Genomic DNA, 20369 nt, shown 5'->3' with positions numbered 1-20369 from the left:
TCTCATGACACCTAACCTCGCCACTGCGGGGAGCAGAAGCTTGTCCATTCATTTTGAGGAAGAAGCAACAGAAGCAATATAGGAGCAAATACTTCCATAACGAGCACTCCTTAAAAACGTAAGACTGACTTCTTTGTCCCTTTCCAAGTCAAACTTCCCTTTAGGCTTAATTTGCAATCAAACGGGATCTAGCCTTTGCCACTAACGGGGCTCACTTTGCTCTGCTGTTGTTGCCTATCTCCAAGGGCCGGCATGCTTGTTGTTGGGTTGGTTTTTTTCCATGGTAAGACAGAGAAAGTGTTTCCCCTGTATTATTTCTCTAGATCAGGTTGGACTTCATTAAAAATACATAACTTTGCTAAATGGATAACTAAGGATACATGTCAGGATATAGGTAGCTGAATTAAGAGGTGTTACATCTGCTTTAATAGAAGAGAAATACCACAGAATGCAACAAAATTAGAAAAAAGCACAGTCATGAAAGATGTCCTGTAGTATTTATTTGTATAATAAGCATGCCTCTAATTCATACTTCCATCATTTTTTTCCTGTAAAATAAGGTTTACAAATGCCGCTAAATGGTGAGGAGGCAGACTACTCATGAACATTAGCTTTTACCTCCCATAATCCAAAGAAAAGGAAATACGTGGAGTAGCATCTGACCTAAAAAAAATAGTGCTTTTCTTTCTGAACTATCAAACTGAGTCATTTAACAAAATCCATACTCTCGCCCAGTCCATCCAGATTGTAGTCCTGCAGCTTTTGTCAACAGCAAAATATTTTATTTTTCTTTCCAACAGTTGTATTAGTGTGTTCAATGGAATCACTGGAAAGAAAGAAATGTCTTTTACACTAATCTGGAAGGTATGAGTATGAAACAGATCTTCATAAAGAATTAAATCTTTGAAATCAGAGCTTCACTTTGGCCATAACACTTATATAAGAAATGGCCACTTAAGAGCTACGTTTTTGACACCATCATAAATAAATCTGTGGCTGAGGAACACTACTGAGTCACAGGCAGAGCTGGAAAAAATATGGAATCTAGCCCTGTTTGTGTCTTGCTAATTTTATACACATCTATCCAGTGGCAGAATGATTGATGTCATCTGTTTTTGACTCATGTCATTTTAGCTCCAGGAATAACAAAATAGAAATGCTTCTATGATTTAGGGAGATTTGTTTGGTTATGCTATCAGCACTGTTTCTCTAATGGCAAAAGAAATGTTAGCATTAAAAATAATTACAAGGTTAAAAGAAACTCCATGACCTAAATTAGTGGATGCACTGTGTTATCTACAGAAGGAAGAACTGGGTGTGTTATGTACTGTGCTCAAGGCTAACTAAATTCCTTAGCTTTAGATATTTAGCATTAATTACCTGTAATTATTTTGGTCCTTTCATTGAGATTTATGTTGGTCTGAATCATCATTTAAAACCTAATTAGATCAGCTATTTCCTTTTCTCTTAGTCCTGTTCAATGATGAGTTTGTTCTCATTTTCTTCATATTTGGATATTAATCTTTTAAATGTTTGCAAAAATCTCTGGAGAAGAGGAATTCGCATGAAACAAAGTGACATGACTGGCTGCAGTTCACTGATTTCTGAGACATTTTATGTGCTCAAGTGACTAGATTTTCCAAAGTATTTAGAGTTCTTGCTTGATTCCCAGCCTTACAGCTCCCTAGTATCCTCAGTTCAATCCTAACATCAGAGCAAAAAATGATGGCTATTATAATTGCAGGACTAATACTAATTAATAGCTGTCATGGTTGTAAAGGGAATTTTGACTGCACAACTAAAGGATTCTCTCTTTGTCTTTTTTTTCTATATATGTATACAAATACATTTAAAATTCATTTCTATGCTTCACTTTCAACAAGGAGAGAAGACTTGCTCTCTGTGAATTCCTTTTGTAGCTCTGTTTTCAGGCTGCGGGGTATTTATTCACTTCCTCTGACAATGAATCTGTAGAAACTCCAACAAAACCGAAGAAGCTGCACCTGTGTGAAACTGGTTTCAACACTACACCTACTGCGTAGTTTGAAGTAAAATGTACACATTTTCAGAATCCCACAGAACCCAAATATTTGCTTTAAATGGATGTGAGCAAGGTCACGGCAACACCTGTGGGATCCTCGGCCTGAGTTCATCACTGCTTTTTTAAATTCTTCTTGTATGATCCATGAAAGTTAGGAAGTAACAAAAACTCTTGAAGATGCAAGCAGTGAAAAAGGTTTGTAAAACAAGAACAAACATTGACGTTTGGAATCCAGAACTTGGTCTTATTAAAAAGCATAATAGGGGCTCACATAGACGTAAAATTTTAATGCCTTCAGGTTCTCTATATGCAAGAATGTGAGTATACAGGTAATTGTCTCTTAAATTAAAGTCCTCCTCAAAATCATGAAATGATTTTAGTAATTTTAAGGCACTCTCCTCAAACTTTTAAATTTGTTCTTAAATTAACAGCACCTTTTGCACCAGAATTGTATAGTGTACACTAATTACTGATCCTGACTTAGTGCTTTAGTGCGCCTCATTCCCCTGTAGCTGTGTCTACTTCCACATAACCATGCCCTTTTCCACCCCTGTGCTATGCATATGCAAAGTGTGTTTTAATTCCCAGCAACCCCTCAGCATGTGCAGTTTCAGTTCTGAATTCTACCCCAAGGAACAAGGGGCTGTGCTCTGCAGAGCTAGTGAAGGCGTGAAACACAAATCCTCCGCTGCTACCAAAGCATTATCAGGCACACAGAATTCAACAGGAATATGCACAGAATAGATATATGTATTTTTTTCTTCCAAGCAGTGCAATAAAAGCAGATTATTTAACAGAAAAAAATCCCATAATACTGTTTTGTGGAGGAAAACAGGTAGTCTTCAATTTAAATGCATTTCCAATTCTTGTAGCCGGCTTATAGATGTAGGTGGGGGAGCTTAAAACATTTAATGGAACTTTCTGATGATTTTCCTAGCTAATATCTAAGGAGAAGCAAAGTGAATTTTAGAATCTTATGCTGCATTTTTTAAAAGCTGTTCACAGATGTAATTTTGAAGTATGAAAATACATTATTAATTCTGTTAATTGCTTGAAATGTTGTCTGTTAAAGTAATTGGGGAGTAAATTGTTTTAGCTGGAAGTCAATGTCATGCAGCCAAACCACCAGATTCTAGAGGCAAATATCAAAATCCAATTTAAAGAGCAATGGCTTGTGTCACATCAAATCATATTCACATAAGCAGGAATAGAGGTTTTAAGCTGCTCATATATTTTGTATCGTAAGAAACTACCTGATGGTGCAGAGGAAGAGAGTGTGGATTTACAGAGGATGATGACAAAATGTCTGCTCTAGCCCCAGTCCTCCACATATTCTAAAGTCTGAATTTGTTCCAAATTCCCAGTCCTATCTAATTTATCTCTTGCTGCTCAGTAGATGAGCGTTGTCATGCGGCAAGTCCACAGGAGTCACTGCAGTTTCACCAGGGATCACTTTCTCCCGTTAAGTGTCAGCGTTGCTGGTTACCAGACACAGGAAATGAATACAGGGGTGCACGCTACAGACCTGAGACATCATCTGCTCTGCAACGCACGTATATTTCTGGCAAGCTGTGACACAGCCTGAGCTATGTGTATTTCATGCATACAGGTGGATGGAGTGAACGTTCATGAGGGCATAGGCAATAGTGTCTATTTTGCTAGAGCTATCCTCTGAAATTCCTTGTGTTTTCTTTTTTTTTTTTTTTTAAAAAAATGCATTAGAGTTGTTTTCAATGGTCGCTGACAGTGCACCGCACATTAAGCACAAAGGGACGAGAGCTCTGTGTTGTCAGCCAAAACCTGAACTGATGGAAATCAATATTCAGCAGATCAACATCTGTTTACATCAGCTGAGAATTGAGAGCAACACTGTAAAGTGAGTAGTGTATGCTGAATATAGAATGAGCTTCCTGCAGATACTGGGGCTGAGGAGAATACCGAGCTGGTTTTCCAATGTTAACACTAACTACTACATTTTTTTTTTTCTCAACAGATTGGATTGACTGGGGCAGTGGGGTGAGCTCAGCCCCCTGGTAGAATCCTGTAATACAATTTCTTGTGTAACTGCTAACATATAATCTTACAGGTAATTATAGTTTAGGAGCATTTTACTTAAGGAAACAATAATTAGTGCTGTAATGGTTAGAATAAGGTTTGAAGGCTTTATGCACAGCCAGTAGCTGATAATCAGTGCAATGTCTAGAAATCATAGGGATGTGAGACATGAATAGATTTATTTTTCCTGTTGCATGTCCAAACAAGGAGAAAAAAAAAAAAGAAAAAAAAAAAGACAATGTAATTCATGCTTTTACACTCATGGAAGAAGGAGAGGAGGGAGGGAATTGCAAATACACCTTGCTAAAGTGTCCCACTGTTGGATTGCACAGATGATCAAGAATACCTCGTTCATGTCCAGTGAAGTCTTTCTTTATTTGGCCCAGACCCTGAGCTCCATGAGGAACCACCTTCCAAAACAAGGTATGTATATCCACAGTTTTGTCCCTCAATAGAAATGTTCCCTTTCCTGGGCTACCTTCTATATTGAAAAAAGTGGACAACTGTTATCATCTTAGACTACATTATCAGCTAGAGATCAAAAAATCTCCTTTCCAATGGCACATGAGATACGTAAGATGTGAGTCATTACACCAAATTTCAATTAGCTTGAAGTGAAGCTAACCCAGTGTAAGCCTATGGCCATCCCTTAGCTTCTTTGTGTAAGGCAAAAAGGCAAAGGCACTTCCAGAGGGCAATTTTCCCTTTTTTTCCCCCAAACGATTTATCTTTGACTGCAATCACTAGGTTGTTTGGGAGGCCTCCCTATGATATAGCAAAAATGAGATCTTAGTCCAAACGTAGTTTTGATGAAGACAAGTGGCAATATTAGGGGAAAATGATAAGCAACAGAGCTGAGGCCCAGGGCAAAGGGGAAGGCTTACTAGGCACGGCTCCGAAGCTCAGATGAAGGTTGGGGTTACATTTCATTTACCAAGACACCCTTAAAAGAGATAAGCTATTCATTCCACCCGTTATAAGGATACTGTGCATGTGTGTTGTGGGTCCATATTAACAAGTAACTGCTTTTCAAGGCAAACTTATTGAAAAAAAGTTATTTGACATTCCTTCTTACGTGCCGACACGTAAGTTGAAGGGTTTGGGTTTTGTTTTTCCTGTCAACAAGTGAAGACATCACTAAAGAAAGGAAATAATTTCTTCTGCCTTGGGATTTAGCGGTTTTTGCTTTACAAACAAAGCAAGCTGAACCTGAGTCTGGGGCAGGTGAAGAATTCTGGTAAAGAGGACCTTCACAGAGACATAGGACTGGATCAGGCATTCATCGATTTGATCACGCTGTTCCTGCAGAAGCGTACCAGCTGCTGCAGAGGAAAGCACAGGAAGCCTTACAGAAGGCAATTATGAAATAACTTGCTGACAGGAATAAATTCTTACTATCCCCCATTAATTAGAGGTTATCTTATGTCCTGGAAGCATGAAGACTTACATCCTTTCCAAAAAGACTGTCATGCTATTTATCATTTTTGATCTTCACTAGCTTTTAAACTTCATCTTAGAACATATTTCTTGGTTCAGCTTTCAAGTTTTACTGGCACAAAATGAACAGTGTTTATTTACAATGAAGACATAAACTCTTTTGTATAAATCAAACCAAATTCTCACAAATTATTGCTAAGGATAACAAAACTGAGTCATCTGGCACCAAAAAATAAGCAGAGCTTTGAGGATTTCCCTCATAAATTCAGCAGAACATAATCACGGTTTGTAACAATGAATTATAACAAACAAGATGAGTTTTCCCACTTTAAAAATCTGCTGTTAATTATTGACTGGATCAAGCTTCTCTCCACTTATCTGACCTTCTGTCAAATGTGTTTGGGAAGTTTCCATCTCTGTAGTTATGCCTGTCCCTCTCTGACACATGGTGCTAGGGCACACACTCGAGCTTACGTCTGACAAGTAGAAATATAAACGAGATGATTGTAGCCCTGAAGCTGGAGACTGCAGACATGTAGCGGTGGTGAGAAACACCCAGCCAGAGTCCCTTACAAGGTTTAAATATAACCGTATGTCACCCGAGGCGATTAAAACCAGCTTGCTGTTTCCCTCAATGCTAGACACTGCTAACACTTCTACTGGTTTTGCAACCGATTTTTAAAACAGCGTGGCAGCGTAAAAGGCTTATGATGGTAGAGGCAAGGATGAGACCATGCAGCTGCCTTTTGGCCACCAGCACTCCCAGTTCGATGTGGTACTGGCCACCCTGCTGCCAAGTGAAGGGGCTGTGGGTGAGGAAAGGGGCCCGGAGGCTGACCATGCTTCTTTTCATCTCCCTTCGTCTCCCCCTAACTCCAAATGGGTTGTGTTTTCGTTGGTTTATGCTGGTTTTGGCTGGTGGTATTCAGTATTGCCCTTGCTGCTGAAGCCACCCTCATGCGAACCTAGCACGCAGCCACTGGATTCAGCTGGGGCTGGAGAAGTCCTGACCTGCCTCTGCAGCTGCTGGCTGGGGTGGAAGGACCCCCTCGGCTCCCCTCCGCCTGGAGCAGCCTTGGCTAAGATGCCACAAACTAGGTTTGTTTTCACTTCAGAGACCCCTTATACCAGAAGGGGTCCGATCCACCCTCGTACGCTGCGAAACCTGCCCGGCTGCCTGTGGCTCAAATCAAGGAATGGTTTTACATCTCCTGTCATGTACGTCAACTGCTGCCCTTTCAAAGCATACAAATATTGCCTTTGTTTCCGTGACAGACACCATGCTGCCCACACCTCTCAACGCTCCTGGGGTGGTTTCTGAGATTTTTTTTTATTCTGCTGGAACTCCCTGCCACATCTGTTACTGAACAGAAACCCGAAAGGAAATCAGCTTTCACCTGTCAGGCGCCATGTGCGTATGACCTTCCCTTTTCCATCACTTTCCATTAGTGTCTTTCATCGTTTCAAGGGCTTTTTCCCATTTACTTCTTTTTCTACCTGTTCCTTTGGGAAGTGCTATTTTCCTTTATAGCTACAGCCCCTTTGCTTGTCATGTTTACTGCATCAACCCTACACATAACGCCGGCTCCTCTTTGTCCTTGGGAAGTGCATCCTTTGGCTGTGGGAAGAGGTCTCCCCATCTGCGTTCCAGTGGTGGCCTTCCTACGAGAAGGGTTACCTCTGGCATCCACTGCTGCTCACCAGCCCAGCTCTGCAGAACCGTCTTTTGTGCAACAGCTGTTTGGCTCACAACACTCCACCGTTTTCCCCACCCTACTGACCCAGTGCTACAGAACAGCGCCGGCTTGCAAAAAAAACAGATGGATGGAGTAGAGAGATGGCAGCTTTTTTTATGTGACCCCGAAGACCCAGAATTCAAGCAGATTTGGCAGAAACTGTATATACTCTATAGCAAGAAAAATCCCTAAATGCAAGGCAGAGGATTTCAGATGGAAGAAGCTTAAGCTCAAGTTGTGTACTCCACACAACGGTTGCACAGCAGTTGTTCTGCATTACAGCTTAGATTTACATACTTCCCAAAAGTCCCCAGTGTAAATAAACTGTAAGTCTATACTACTTACGTGCATAAAAACACCCAGCACTTAAAAAACAGCCGATGCAGCTACCATAAATACACAAAGAATTAAGCACATGATCAGAGGCCAACTGCTAATGTGGAAGATCGATATTGCTTGAAGCTATGAATCATTCAGGTTTGATTCTTCTCAGACTTACATCAGAATGCTATTATTACGACCAGAACTGGGTGAAGTAATTTCTAATTTTATCCATGCAATGTATATTTATAGATCTAAAAGTACAGGAAGAAATCTTGCCCCACAGAACTTGATCCAAGGTTGGCCATTGACTTCCATAGAACTAAATGTTCACCCACAGGATTTTCTTTCCTTTTCTGGCCTCCGTTGCAGTTCAGGGCTTAACAAAATACAGAGAAGCTCAGAAAATAACCACTTTATTTCGAGCACCAGTAAGGGATCAGTCTCGTGGAAATTTGGAAGCCTAAGATTACTGGGGATAGAGAGTTTTCAGGGGGCTGCCCTCAGATGGCTCACACCATCATGGTGTTGCTTTTGCAAAAACTCTTTCTTTGGAGGTTTTTGAAAGTGTGTCTTCATAGTACATGCACTGTTAGGTACTTTCCAGAGGAATATTTATGTTCATGACCCAACTTGGAAAACATTTCTTAGACGCAGTGCTGGTTTCCAGCGAGGTTCTGCCTGGCTCGTTTTGGTTTCCATGAAACAAAAAGAGCTCGTGACTGGCCCACGGTGATTCAGATCCTCATCTGGTGTGAGATGCCGGCAGCCTCCAGGCACTCCATCCTCCCATCTGACCACATAACCACATGTCCTCCTAAGTATAAAACTCTGAATTTTTCTGCTTTGTTCAGTTTTCTACATGCATAGGCCGTGGTTGTTACACCTTACAGGTTATGTTATGATCATACACATAACCTGAGTGTTGTTCCAGCTCTGCTTCTTTCTTTGTTGTTTTCTATCTGGGTGAAGCCAGCAACACTTTAATTTCAACTAAATGTTTTTCTTCATGCAAATAGCATCAAGATTTGGCCCAATTCACGTTTTTTTGTTTTATCCAGTAGTTAGGGTATCTAGTATAATTCTTTATATATCCATGCCCTAGTTACACGTTTTAACATTGACGTTTAACAGTCCCAGTCAGACACTGTTTTGTGAGGACACAAAAATGAGTTTTTATTACTTTAATCATCATTTTAGTGCTTACTTTCATTTGACCCTTATCGGATTCCATCCAGAAAGTTTACTCCCGCATAGTTAAAGATATAAACATGCACCCACACACTTATCTCTCTGTGTTCATACACATCCACACAAATAAACATTTCCAAACATTTTGGGTGGTGGTGAACTGCTGCCTCTATGAAACAGGTGTGTGGACAACATGGCCTTCCACAGGCTCATCTGAGGAAGTGGTGGCCAGCAGAAGCGATGGCACTGACTGTTGGACACTTGGTACCAGAAACTATCGTGAAGAAAACCGTAGTCTAGAGTTGAGAGGATCTGCAGGGTAATGTTATAGGTGTGCCTGTGGACCTTCAATTATGACCGTATTCCTGGATTAGTTTTTCACGTACGCAGCAGAAAGATGTACTTCTGAGGAATGCTTCTGGTTTAAGTAAATAAGAAATCGGTGGCATTTCTTATTTTGAAATGATGTGGCCCACAAAAGGTGCCTCAGAGAATAATGACAAGTGTTAATAAGCTTTCACGTTAACCGTTTACAAGTGTAAAACTTGCCTGTGGCAGGTCGTCTTTCATTTTTCAACGTTGTCAATTCTGTGCACAAAAATAGATTAACTGAAATGCTCGGGATCTATTTTTTTATAGACACTTCGCTCCCAATACAAAGTGAGCTGCCCGATACTGAGCACCATTAAAGATCTTGCAGTAACGTTTAGCAGTGTCGTGAAGTGCTGGAGCTTGGAAAAGAGCTTCTTGGGACCTTCCCATGTAACAAAGGGCAACGCTGCTGGCTGCAACTGGGAAGGTAAAAGGGATTTTCTGACTTTCCAACCAGCTTGTGTTTGTGGGTTATGGGTTCACTCTGACAGATTATGACCCTCCAAGGTATTCATGTCCCTAAGCCTCCTTGGTGTTAGGCATTAAAGAACTCTGATCACTACTTCTTAACGCCATGATTCTGTGTACCCAGGTCTCTGCCTGCCTGTCCTTTCAAACCCACAGAAAGACAAGCACTGTCTGACACTCACACAGCTGCAGCAGGGGGGCTGGGGAGGAACTGCAACCCAGACGATCTCCAGCATGGCTGTTGGTCATGACTTACAGCTAGGAGATATGGTCTAAGTCTCATCTACCATGAACAGAAGAACGCTAATGCTCTATTTTTTAAAATAACAATTTGATATTTTTTTCCTGATTAATTTTTGAAAGACAGTGACAGCCACGGTGCTTTTTTAATAAGCAGGATAATGTATCAGCATGTGCTGGACATAATCTGGGAATGTTTCCCTCCTGGAGGCCTCATGGGATGGGGTGGGGACCGTGTGCCTTTGGGGACCCACTGGAGTGGATGGTGTGCCAGGCTGCTTGGCAGGGTCAGGGCTGAGGCAATTCTGGGTTTGCAGGAAGGCTCAAAACCAGGGGAAACTTTAAAGCCAGAAAGTGACAGCCGTGTGTAGCTGAGAGGCAGGCCTCTGAGGTGAGGCAATAAATGATTAGTGGTTTCCATGATCTCACCTTTTGACTTCGCTGCCCTATTTAGCCTCTGTGACTGTTTACATGGAGCTAGCCCTTAGAAACCTACTCAAAGTGAGACAAGAAGTGTGTGCCCTGATTAAGAACCAGTCTTTCACATCTTTTTTTAATGCTTTTGGGTCTCTCACTGAATTTCCTCTCCTCTGTTTTATCCAGTAGGCTATACCTGCAAGAGGTAAAGCCACCAGCCCTGATGCCGAAAAGGGGAAGGAAATTTACCCTTCACCAACTCACACCATGGTTTTAAGGAAACTCACTTTCCTGACTACAGACAAGGCCCTGCTCATGCGGGAGGGCTTCCCTAAGCAGTGAACATGAAGGATGAATATTTTTTTCTATTTTCACTAAAACTCCCAAGTATGGTTTTTTAATAGCACATACTAAAAATGTTGGTGGAATAAACTCGGAATCAGGATTTGTCAAATTTCACATAGATGTATTTACCAAATTTCACAGCAGAAAATTACATGTCCAAAGTCTGGAGCCTCCAAAACGAAGTTAGATTTCCAGTTGTCTAATTTTTCTAGGTATTTGGTTTCTGCCAGTGAAGTTTTCAAAGCAACTATGTCCTTGTTTCTGCACAGAAACTGAGCCATAACATCACTGAGAAGACTGGTACCTATCTCAGCCTTAAGCCACGCTGGGCTTCATGGAATTCCCTGCCTGTTGATCCCAGGTAGGTTTGCTTAAAATATCCATTTTTACAAATGAAAAAATCCTTCTTTCATGTGCAATCGGATACAAAAATAGGCCATCTGAAAGCAGCTGAAAGTCATACTGTCACTGCAAGTGAAAATGCTGGCACTTTCCTCAGGAATGTAATGACTCAAGTCCCTAAATAAGACAAAACCAAATAAATAACAACAAACCTGGGACACCTAAATTCTAAAGCAGTGCTTACAAAGTGGTATTTAAGTAATTGCCTATAGACCACTGATTAAAGTACTCACCTATAATGTAAAACACCAAGGATATTTTTTTCCTTTGGTTGGGGTGACTCAACTCTTACCTCCCACAACTGTGCTCTAACCCCAACCGCTAAAATATATGGGTTTCTGAAGTGGGGAATTTCTCATGTTAAAGGTATTTCACTTTGCATGGAGTAACTAAATAGTCCTTGGGCAACTGAGAGTATTTGGGAACTGTGCTTTAGCCTGTGTTTAAGGATATTAATCTTCCTTGGCAGGTTGGCTGTCCCATACAGCATAGACTAGCAAGTGGGTTGTAGGTGTTGCCAACAGAAGAAGGTGCTTTTCTATTTCTTGACCAGGTATTTCAGCCACAAGCCCCATACTGGGCTTTTTAATTGGTTGATTAAGAAAGCCTGCTGGGAGTAAGTGAGCTGCCCCAGGCAGCTTGTGTGAAGAAGAGAGTTTGCTCTGGCTTCAACCAGCTGCGAGGGAGCCAACCCCAGCCCTCTTGCGGTATGATGGTGCTCTCCAGCTCCCAGTCCCGATGTCTGAATTGTTTCTACCAACTGCCTGGACCAATTTGCCTTTTTGGATTCAGTGGCCACCAGCAGTGTCTCATGTCCATTGCAACCCAATGCCATGGTCCTACCCTGTTGTGTACTCCCTCTATGGGTACCCTGGCCATCTCTGATACCATCCTGGTACAATAGCATCCCACAATTGCGCACCCCAGGCCACCGTTGACCCAGATCTCATCTGTTCTCGTTTGATAACAGTATCACCTTGTACCTGGGAGAGTCTATGACACTTTCTAGGCCCCTTAGTTATCCTTTGGGAGCTGCATATTCTCTGTGGGCTGCTAGCTGTGCTAGAAGAGCCCTGCCTGTGCTGCCATGCAAATGATGACCTCTTCTTTTTGGAAAGAACGTTACCATGACTGCCAAACTAAGTGTGGTGTTTGTATGTATTGGGCACAGTCTGAGCACATGTAACTAACTAGTCATCTTACAGTACCGGACTGGTAGATGCCTTAGTTTCTGAACCTCAAATGGATTGAAGGATAAAGATATGCTCTGTTTTCTCTGTTCAGGCCTTAGGGCATGTTCAGGAGCAGAGCACTGAACACCAGGCAAAATGAGTCACCTCAGACCTCAGTGGTGCCAATATGGATTACATGTCACACTCTCTCTCTCTCTTTTTTTTTTTTTTTTTCCTGGATGGCTCTTGAACTGTCATGACTGATGCCTCCCAAGTTTACTTTCAGACTCTTTATTCAAATGTTGAATCTGCTCTCATGGCTGACTTTGGCTGTGATTTTGAGTGAATGCCATGGTAATGTTAAGGTTGTCCTGAAAATCAGATGTTAGAATGAGGAGGTTGAGTCTTCCCAAGAACGTTTGTGCTATGCCAACCAACCGTTGTGATAATACTTGCCAAAGGTTTTAACCAGCTCAGCTCTTTGATTTCCTATTTTCTTCAAAGCTTTTAAACCATCCTTGTTCTTAATACTTTTTGTTCATAAAGCCCTGTGGGAACCCTACAATACCCCTGCCCTGGGCAGGACTGCTAACAGCAGGGCTAATCTAAAAGTTTTCTTTTTAATGTGACTTTTCTGGCCCCAGCTCATGCATACAGTTGCCCACGCATTTGCTAATGTGAACAGATGCTTTGCAAATATCTTTGAGAGGAAGGTCAGTTCTGTATTTCAAAAGTTCACAAGTCAAGCTGCACTGAAAGGCCTCTTTAACTTCAACCTTAAGCATCCTTAGCATATCGTTAGGAAGATTAGCAAAGCCTTTAGCACCCCACTGGATTTCCTTATGTATGGAAAGGCCTGGCAGATCAAAGGAAACATTACTTCAAATAGCTGGTGACTTATCTTGTGCTTACCCTAGCACCACTGACCTCTCAATCATCATATTTTCTTCCAGTAGGAATTGCTTTTAAGGACAACAGTTTATCCTCCAAGAGCCTTGTTTTGACCTTTCCAGCTTTTCCTTACTAAAATGTGCAATTAAGACAAGCGGCAAACCGAATACTTGGTAAATAAAATGTGTTCAAAATAGAAAAGAATTGCAAGTCATAGTTACCACTTAGTTCTGCTAATGAAGTGACTAAGAATGTGAGTAAAGTCATGTTTATTGTTTATAGATTTGCCTCGTACTTGGCAGAAAGTCTTCACAAACACTGAGGTCAATGATATTTGACCTTCTTTGGCATTTTCCGCCTAGGAAAGGACTTCAGTGAATGGCTAAAGAGGGCTGAAAGGTTAGCCCTTGTTCCGCAGTGGCATCCATGTGGGGGTGTGTATGGACCTTTACACCCACACAGAGACCTAGATATGTCAGCTAAGTGTTCTCCAGCTGCAAGGCCCACCCACATGGATTGACTGCAAGCGTAGGTGCCTGATTCATGAACAAGCTGTTTATAAAACCATATAATTCATCAGCTTAGGGTATTAATCACTTTATATTTAAATTTCCTTCAGGGGCTTGTTATTTATTCTGTAGGTGTGTTTTAGCATGTTTTAATATGAAATTCACTTTAATTTAATCAGCCATAAAAAGTTTTCAGGTTTATTACTTAGACTTAAAGCTGAATTGAGATATATACGCAATAACCAAGAAATGTGGTTTTGTAAACAAGGTATTTGACCTTTACCTTTTTCAAAATTACAGTGTTGGCAACTGATGCTTAAATGAATCATCTGAAGAATTAAAGATCAGATATATAATTGTTACTCCAACATATCTATTTCGGTTGAGCGTCAGCTGCCATTTCCATCGTAAGTCCCATTTTCATGGCTATAAAATTTGATGTTTTCCATTTTATGGGCTTGAACTTTGCTTAGTACTCTTAACAAATAAGCATGGCAATTCAAAGTTAAACCACTGTGTAGTCAGAGCTGGTTCAAAAAGTGTCATTTCACAATAAAAGAATAAGATTTGTGTTGCAAGAGTTTTGTACAGATGGCGAAAATAACCGTGATAAAATTATGTTTAAGATCAGTTCAGTTTGAATTTAATGACTGTGACATTTTAACAGCATTTTAAACTAACTCTTTTGTTACTTCCATTCCATTTCTTTTTTCATTAACTTTCAAACACTACACTTTTCCAACAGCTGGAATATGTATCATCTACTACGTATCATCAATCCCTCATCCTTAGACAGACAGGGTATGTAAACAGTCTAATATTAATTAGCTGCAATTAAAATCAGTATCAGACAAAGAAAACATAGAGTTTTTATGCAGTGGTCCAGAATCTTTTGAGTCGGGACCTGAGATATTTTTAAGAAATGTGAACGATGTAGTCCCAAATTCTGTCACATTTAACTCAGTGATAGCTGTCTTCTAACCCTGACTTTGACAGAGAAAGGGACCCTTCATACTCTGCTGTCGTGTAGAGATTATATTTGTCAAAACTCCAGTGACATACAAAAGCCTAGAAAGAAATTCATTAAACCCTGTTGTTTTCCAGAGGATAAATTCCAGCTATTAATGTCTATTGGTCTAAGAGGACTTGTGTGTAATAAGGGAAAAGTTAGTTGCTATATGAGAATTTTATCTATGTGTCACTGTTGCTCTGAGAAGCACAAGTCAGAATTCAAGCTGACAGACCTGTGAGGGTGCTGCGTACCAAAGCAGATGAGATGGTTATCAGACCATCTGAAAGTAGAAGCTCTTATTTTTGCCACATATGCTAACAGGGAATGTCACACCACGTATCAGTCCTGCTGCCTGCTGTCACAGCAGCATGTGCAGCCTTTGGGACAGGATTCATAATGCAGGAGCCCTGGGCCATCAGTGGGAGAGCTCAGAAATGTCTCCTGTACACAAGCACATATGTATAATGTGAAGCAATATTTATCCTCTCACTTTACATGTGTAGTGGTGGTAGGAAGGCAAAGATGGACTGCAGAACCGATCCTGTTTTAGTGATTAAAGGGATGTGTATTTGTCACAACTAGGTCAGTGGGTTGGAGAAGCACACCATCACTGGTCTGAAAGCTGAGGAGCCAGCGTAAAGTCATAAATCAAAAGATGATACAAAAAAGTAACAAAAAGACAAACTAGCTAAGAATGAAGGGGGACTTACTGGAGTGAAATGTACCATCTCTAAGCTGATGCTAGCCTTGTTCCTCAAACTTTCTCTCCAAAACACAAAACCTCTTCTCTTTATATTGTTCAGCAGGAATGACACTTTCCTCTTCTCCATGTCTCAGTGGTGGGTCTGTTACTGGTTATTGCTGCATGCAACAGAACCAGTCTCACACAGGCCAGGGTAAGGATTAGCTTTGTAAAGGTGCCTTATGGCTCTGCTGGCTTAAATGAGAAGAGAATCAGTCTCCCATGATCTGATGGGACCCTTGATGTCACTACGTGTGTATGGGTATTTGCAACTGTGCGAGACACATTGCAGGAAAAGTTACCCACAAAAGAGATACAGATGCGCCTAAAATACAATCATCCAATTCAGTGTTTCTTGTAACAACCGTGGAAAAGACCATGAATCTTTAAGGGGTATGTCTGCTCCCCTCTGAAGGAGACACCGCTGTTCATCATCACATAAACTGTTAAGGGGCTTGTTGCAGCAGCGGTCCATTGTTCTCTGTCTTATTTCACTGCTAAGGAATTCTTTCTCATTGTTTCCATCAGGACTTTTTAAAAAGGTTGATACTCTTTGCTGGCTGCTTGTACTCTAACACCAGGGAGGGAAGAAGTCCCCTCACTCCATGCATTGACCTGGGAGTCACGGCACGTAGGGTGCTGTCATCTGTTTTGTCACAGGCTTGGGTGAGTTATTTAGGCTTTCTGTGCATCCTTTATTCTGCATGATGAAAGGCGTGGTATAATATTTATCTACATAAAAATTTATTATTAATTGTGATGTGCCAGAAAGTGTACCAGGTACCTTACAGTACTAGGGGAGATCCGTCGTTCAGCTGGGCATGTGTGAAAGCCACCACTGTGATAACTCACATTTCAGGACGAGGAGGAGGGATGTTCTGGGTGGAGAGAGGTACCCGGGATGTGCCACGCATCAGTGATCCACTTAATGCTTTCAGGTATTGTTACAAGTCAAAGTGAAGTTGAGAGATTGCTATACACTGCCTTTGGGACTGGGAGTCAGCCCTGAGGATCAGGGAGTGCAGGATGTAGCACAGACCCACCTTCACCTCTCTGTGCTGGAGGTTACGTGACACATTTGCAATACCATGGCACCCTGATTTCTGATCGTCCCACACCAGTGCTTCTGACGTGGCCCCACTGATTAGTCTGGCCCACTAGTTTACAAGAAAATTTTGTTGCACTCGCTAGAAAATAAAGGATTACCACACTGAATGTTAATGTCCCCTGGGAAGATCTGTAGATGTGATACGGTTCAACATGAATCCCATTTCCCACAAGTATTCCTAAGGGTTAACTCTATTTTAATAATTCAGTAAAAAGAAAAACCCAAAAAATCAAAGAAAGGGAAAGAAAAACAGATATCTCTTTTCTCTTTATATCCAAGAGTTACTAAATACACAGTCAAAGCCCAGGTAAACTTTGTAAGATAAGGTTAAGAAGTATATGACATATTTATGAAAAATCAATAGTATTAGACTGAACACAGCTTTAGCCAAAGGATGCTGCCAGGGTTTGATTATTTTCTTACATTTCCCTCCTTCTTGGCTTAATTCACAAGTGCTGGCTGTTTTTTTCTTTTTCCCCTGAGGGTGCACTCATAAGTGCCTGGGCATGGCAGATGATAGCTGATCCCAGCCAAATGTAACATCACTGGCATCTAAGGACAAGGTCTTCCTATCATGCTCCCAAGTTTTTATCTCTTCACCTGGTATATAGTTGTAGTCTGCTGGCATCACTTTGGCTGCAGATAAGAGACTCTGGAGGTAGAGAACTAGATAAATTTGGTGCCTTTGGTCCTTTCACTTTTCAGGTGCACATCCCTTTTCAGGTAGGATCTTAACGGTCCTAGATCTCTGTATATCATGGCAGGTTTTCTGCCTGGGGTGGAAGCAGAGATGATTAGATTCCCTTTACTCAACTTTTTTTGGTGCTGATCCCCTCTCCTAGGTTTGACTTGGCATCCCAGACTTCTCCTGGCCGCAGGTGAGCCACACAACAGCTTGCATACATGCAGTGCTAATACAGGATCCCTCCTGCATGCATGTCTGTCCGCCTGCGATGGCTGTCCTGGGAGAGGTGAGGAGACTCCAGCAACATCCCGCTGCCATGCTGCTTTCCGGCAAAGGAGAGCCACAAACCCAGCTTGGCTGCTCCCCCCTTCCCTTCCTGCTGCCTCCACGCACCTTGCTGTTGCAAAAAGAAACCCACGGGGAGTGACAGAGACCCTGCTGCACTGATGTATTTGGGGGGGCGGGGGGGGGGGCAATTTCTGCCTCAGAAGGCTCGGTAGATGGCTGCTCCCAAGGCTAATCCTACACAGGCACTGGGACTTTCTCCAAAACCTGTGGTGCAGAGCAGGGAAGGTGTGCGGTGCTGGCACAGAGCTGATGAACCTTTTTCTGCAGTGGAGGGAACAGAGCTGTGAGACGGGCTCCAATCATATATCATTAGCATTCATAAACCACATTTCCTGCCAGGAACAGCCACTTAGCACTGAAAAATCATAATTTCACAGTAGATTGCCATGCAAGTTGAAATAAATCCCTGAGGCAGTGCACCACACACTCTGTCCTGAAGCGAGGCATGCAACCCCCAAGAAGCCTGCTAAAGGAGATCATTGACACTCTGTCATAAATGGTCTTTTTTAGATACATAAATATTTGGGTTTTTTAAAAATATAAATGTATATATATGTAAATGTGTGTATATGAGAAACAGATAAGTACCCTGGGAAATACAATTCCCTACAAATGATAGTTGTTATTATTAGAAAGAAATATGAGACTCTATTCCACCTCTGTACCATCTGTGTTAAAAAGCAGCTTTAAGGCTCTAGCATCACTAAAAAAGCCGGCAGTGCATTTTTTTTTATTTCTACTGTCTCCAAACAGAAAATTAGCGAAGATTCCCCAATATTGAGCAATCAAACATGTTTACCAAAAGTGACCGCCAGCTACACACAATTCTGCTTTTGATTCTGTAAACAGATGACCTAAATGTCTTCCTTATCATTTACTGTGCATCTTTCTCATGCGCTTATTTTTTATAGTAAGTATTTTAAAATACCCAGCATTGTCTTCCCATTGAATTTTTCACAGTATTTTGAGCAGATAAGCCATTTCCTTACTGACTTCTGTATTTTGTTGAGTCAGGTCTTTGCACTCAATTACAGTGAACAGAGTAACAATCCCTCCTAGTACTAAGCATTTGGCTCTTTCAAAGATATGTTGAAAGCTTGAAAATTTTAGATTTTTTTTTTCCACTTTTCTGTCAGATTCAGAAAACAAGTAGTAGTTTTCCCAAATAACACTTTTCTACATGGCTTCTTTGATTGCAGAGAGAAGCAGCACTATACAGCTGAGGTTGGTTAAGACATCAAAACCCACAACAAAATTAACTAACTGGAAGATGGATGAATTTCAGAAGATGTAAGAGTCAGGAATGCCTTCTGCCATCACTGAAACTGGTAATACAGCAAGTTATTGCTTATTGTAGCCCTGCACAGAACCAAAAAGAAGAAAATATTTTCACAAAAGAATCTGGTATTAGAAGGACTAGATTCTGCTCGTTATTAATGGACCTGGGGCCAGCCTCTGGTACCACTGCATATTACTCTTCTAAATCAGCATTAAATCACACATTCAGAGTCAAAGACCTTTCAGTTAGGCAGCTCTTTAGCTGGTATGATTTGTTTCACGTCTATAGATTGTTCACATTTTTAAATTGAGTTATAACATTGCAGAGTTGATCTCACCAAACTTGATGTGTCCTAATTCATCTTTGTGATGACTGCCTACTTTAAATCATATTGAACAGCACATCTTGGAACATAACTGTGTCTGAAAGCCGAGGTCAAATATGAAACTAATTTTTTATTATCCTGGTATTAAGAGCTGTGAACTGTTCAATATGTACGATAGTCTTCGTCAAAGACATAGTGCTTTATTTATTTTAAACTTCTTTTAAATAGACATGCCTTTTTCTTGTACAAGGTACCTTTTTCAACCTACTTCTCCATGATGCAATCCATTAAATTAATACTAAGGGGCAAATCTGGGTGTTACAACCTGTAACCACAATGAGGGCATGCAGATAGATTACCGACATGAACACAGAGGTGTGAGTTTGTGCTGTAAAAGTGGCAGGTGCATTGCATGACTACAAAGAGAAACTGCTCCGTTTGGGAAGCCTGCCATAAACACAACGGCCTAAGCAGTAAGGGTTACAATGAGCTCATATTTGTTTTAATATTGTTTGCTTCTCTGCTCAAAAAACTCCCTGGATTATTTTGACCTCAAGTGTTCGTTCCAAAAAGGCGCTTATCTGTAAACACCACCTGCATGGTAGAGCACATCATGAGCTACCGCTGCCACTGTATTGCTTTCTTATCATTCATAATGTGAAAATTTGATTGCCCATACAGCCAGCCTGCGGGCTGCCAGGCCCTGCAGATGGTAGACACATGTGTGCACAACATTTGCATTTTATAGCTTTGATGAGAACAGTCAATAAAATGAAGGCTTTTCCACCTCTGCCACTGTCTTGGTACAAATGGTCTTTTTTTAGTTGCTGTTTTATCTTTATCCCTGTAATTTCCAGATGATACTGTTTTTAAATATTTGTACTTAATTTTGGCATTGGTAAGCAGTTGGCCCACCCATTGGATTTTCCTGGAGCCAATATTTTCTTGGTGTTATCCGGTATTTTAATTCATTAGCTTCCTTCCCTAGTGAAGGATTAACTTCCATCTTGCCTTATCTGCTGTTGTGTTTGTAATCAAAGTAACTTCTTCAGTGTAATTCTTTATTAGCTGGGTTTCTGTGGCTAGGTGGTAGACTTGGAGGTTAAAATCAGCTCCCCTCCTCATGCCTGTGGTACCTGAAGGCTATGCAGTCACCTCACCCTTCTCAAGGCATTTGCACAGACAGTGATGCGCACCTCTGAAGGTGGTGATATCGATGATCATGGTGAGAGCAGCAGCAAACCTACATTTCATACCGTTCAACAGTGTATGC

At 41.2% G+C, this 20369-nt stretch overlaps 1 long non-coding RNA gene across 2 annotated transcripts; it reads left to right on the top strand.

The window, feature by feature from the left end:
• Positions 1-3756: 3756 nt before the first annotated feature.
• On the top strand, positions 3757-20299 carry LOC121094038. Of its 2 annotated transcripts, XR_005829721.1 has the most exons (8): positions 3757-3917; positions 4035-4127; positions 4429-4519; positions 9421-9580; positions 10893-10984; positions 13898-14004; positions 15880-16017; positions 18692-20299. It is a non-coding gene; the product is annotated as an uncharacterized LOC121094038 (long non-coding RNA). The 2 variants fall into 2 exon arrangements; XR_005829720.1 differs by having other exon boundaries at positions 15880-20299.
• Positions 20300-20369: the final 70 nt, after the last annotated feature.

This window comes from Falco naumanni, chromosome 9 (genome assembly GCF_017639655.2).
Source record: "Falco naumanni isolate bFalNau1 chromosome 9, bFalNau1.pat, whole genome shotgun sequence".
In the NCBI taxonomy this organism is placed as follows: domain Eukaryota; kingdom Metazoa; phylum Chordata; class Aves; order Falconiformes; family Falconidae; genus Falco; species Falco naumanni.
This window is presented reverse-complemented; position numbering and strand designations above follow the sequence as displayed.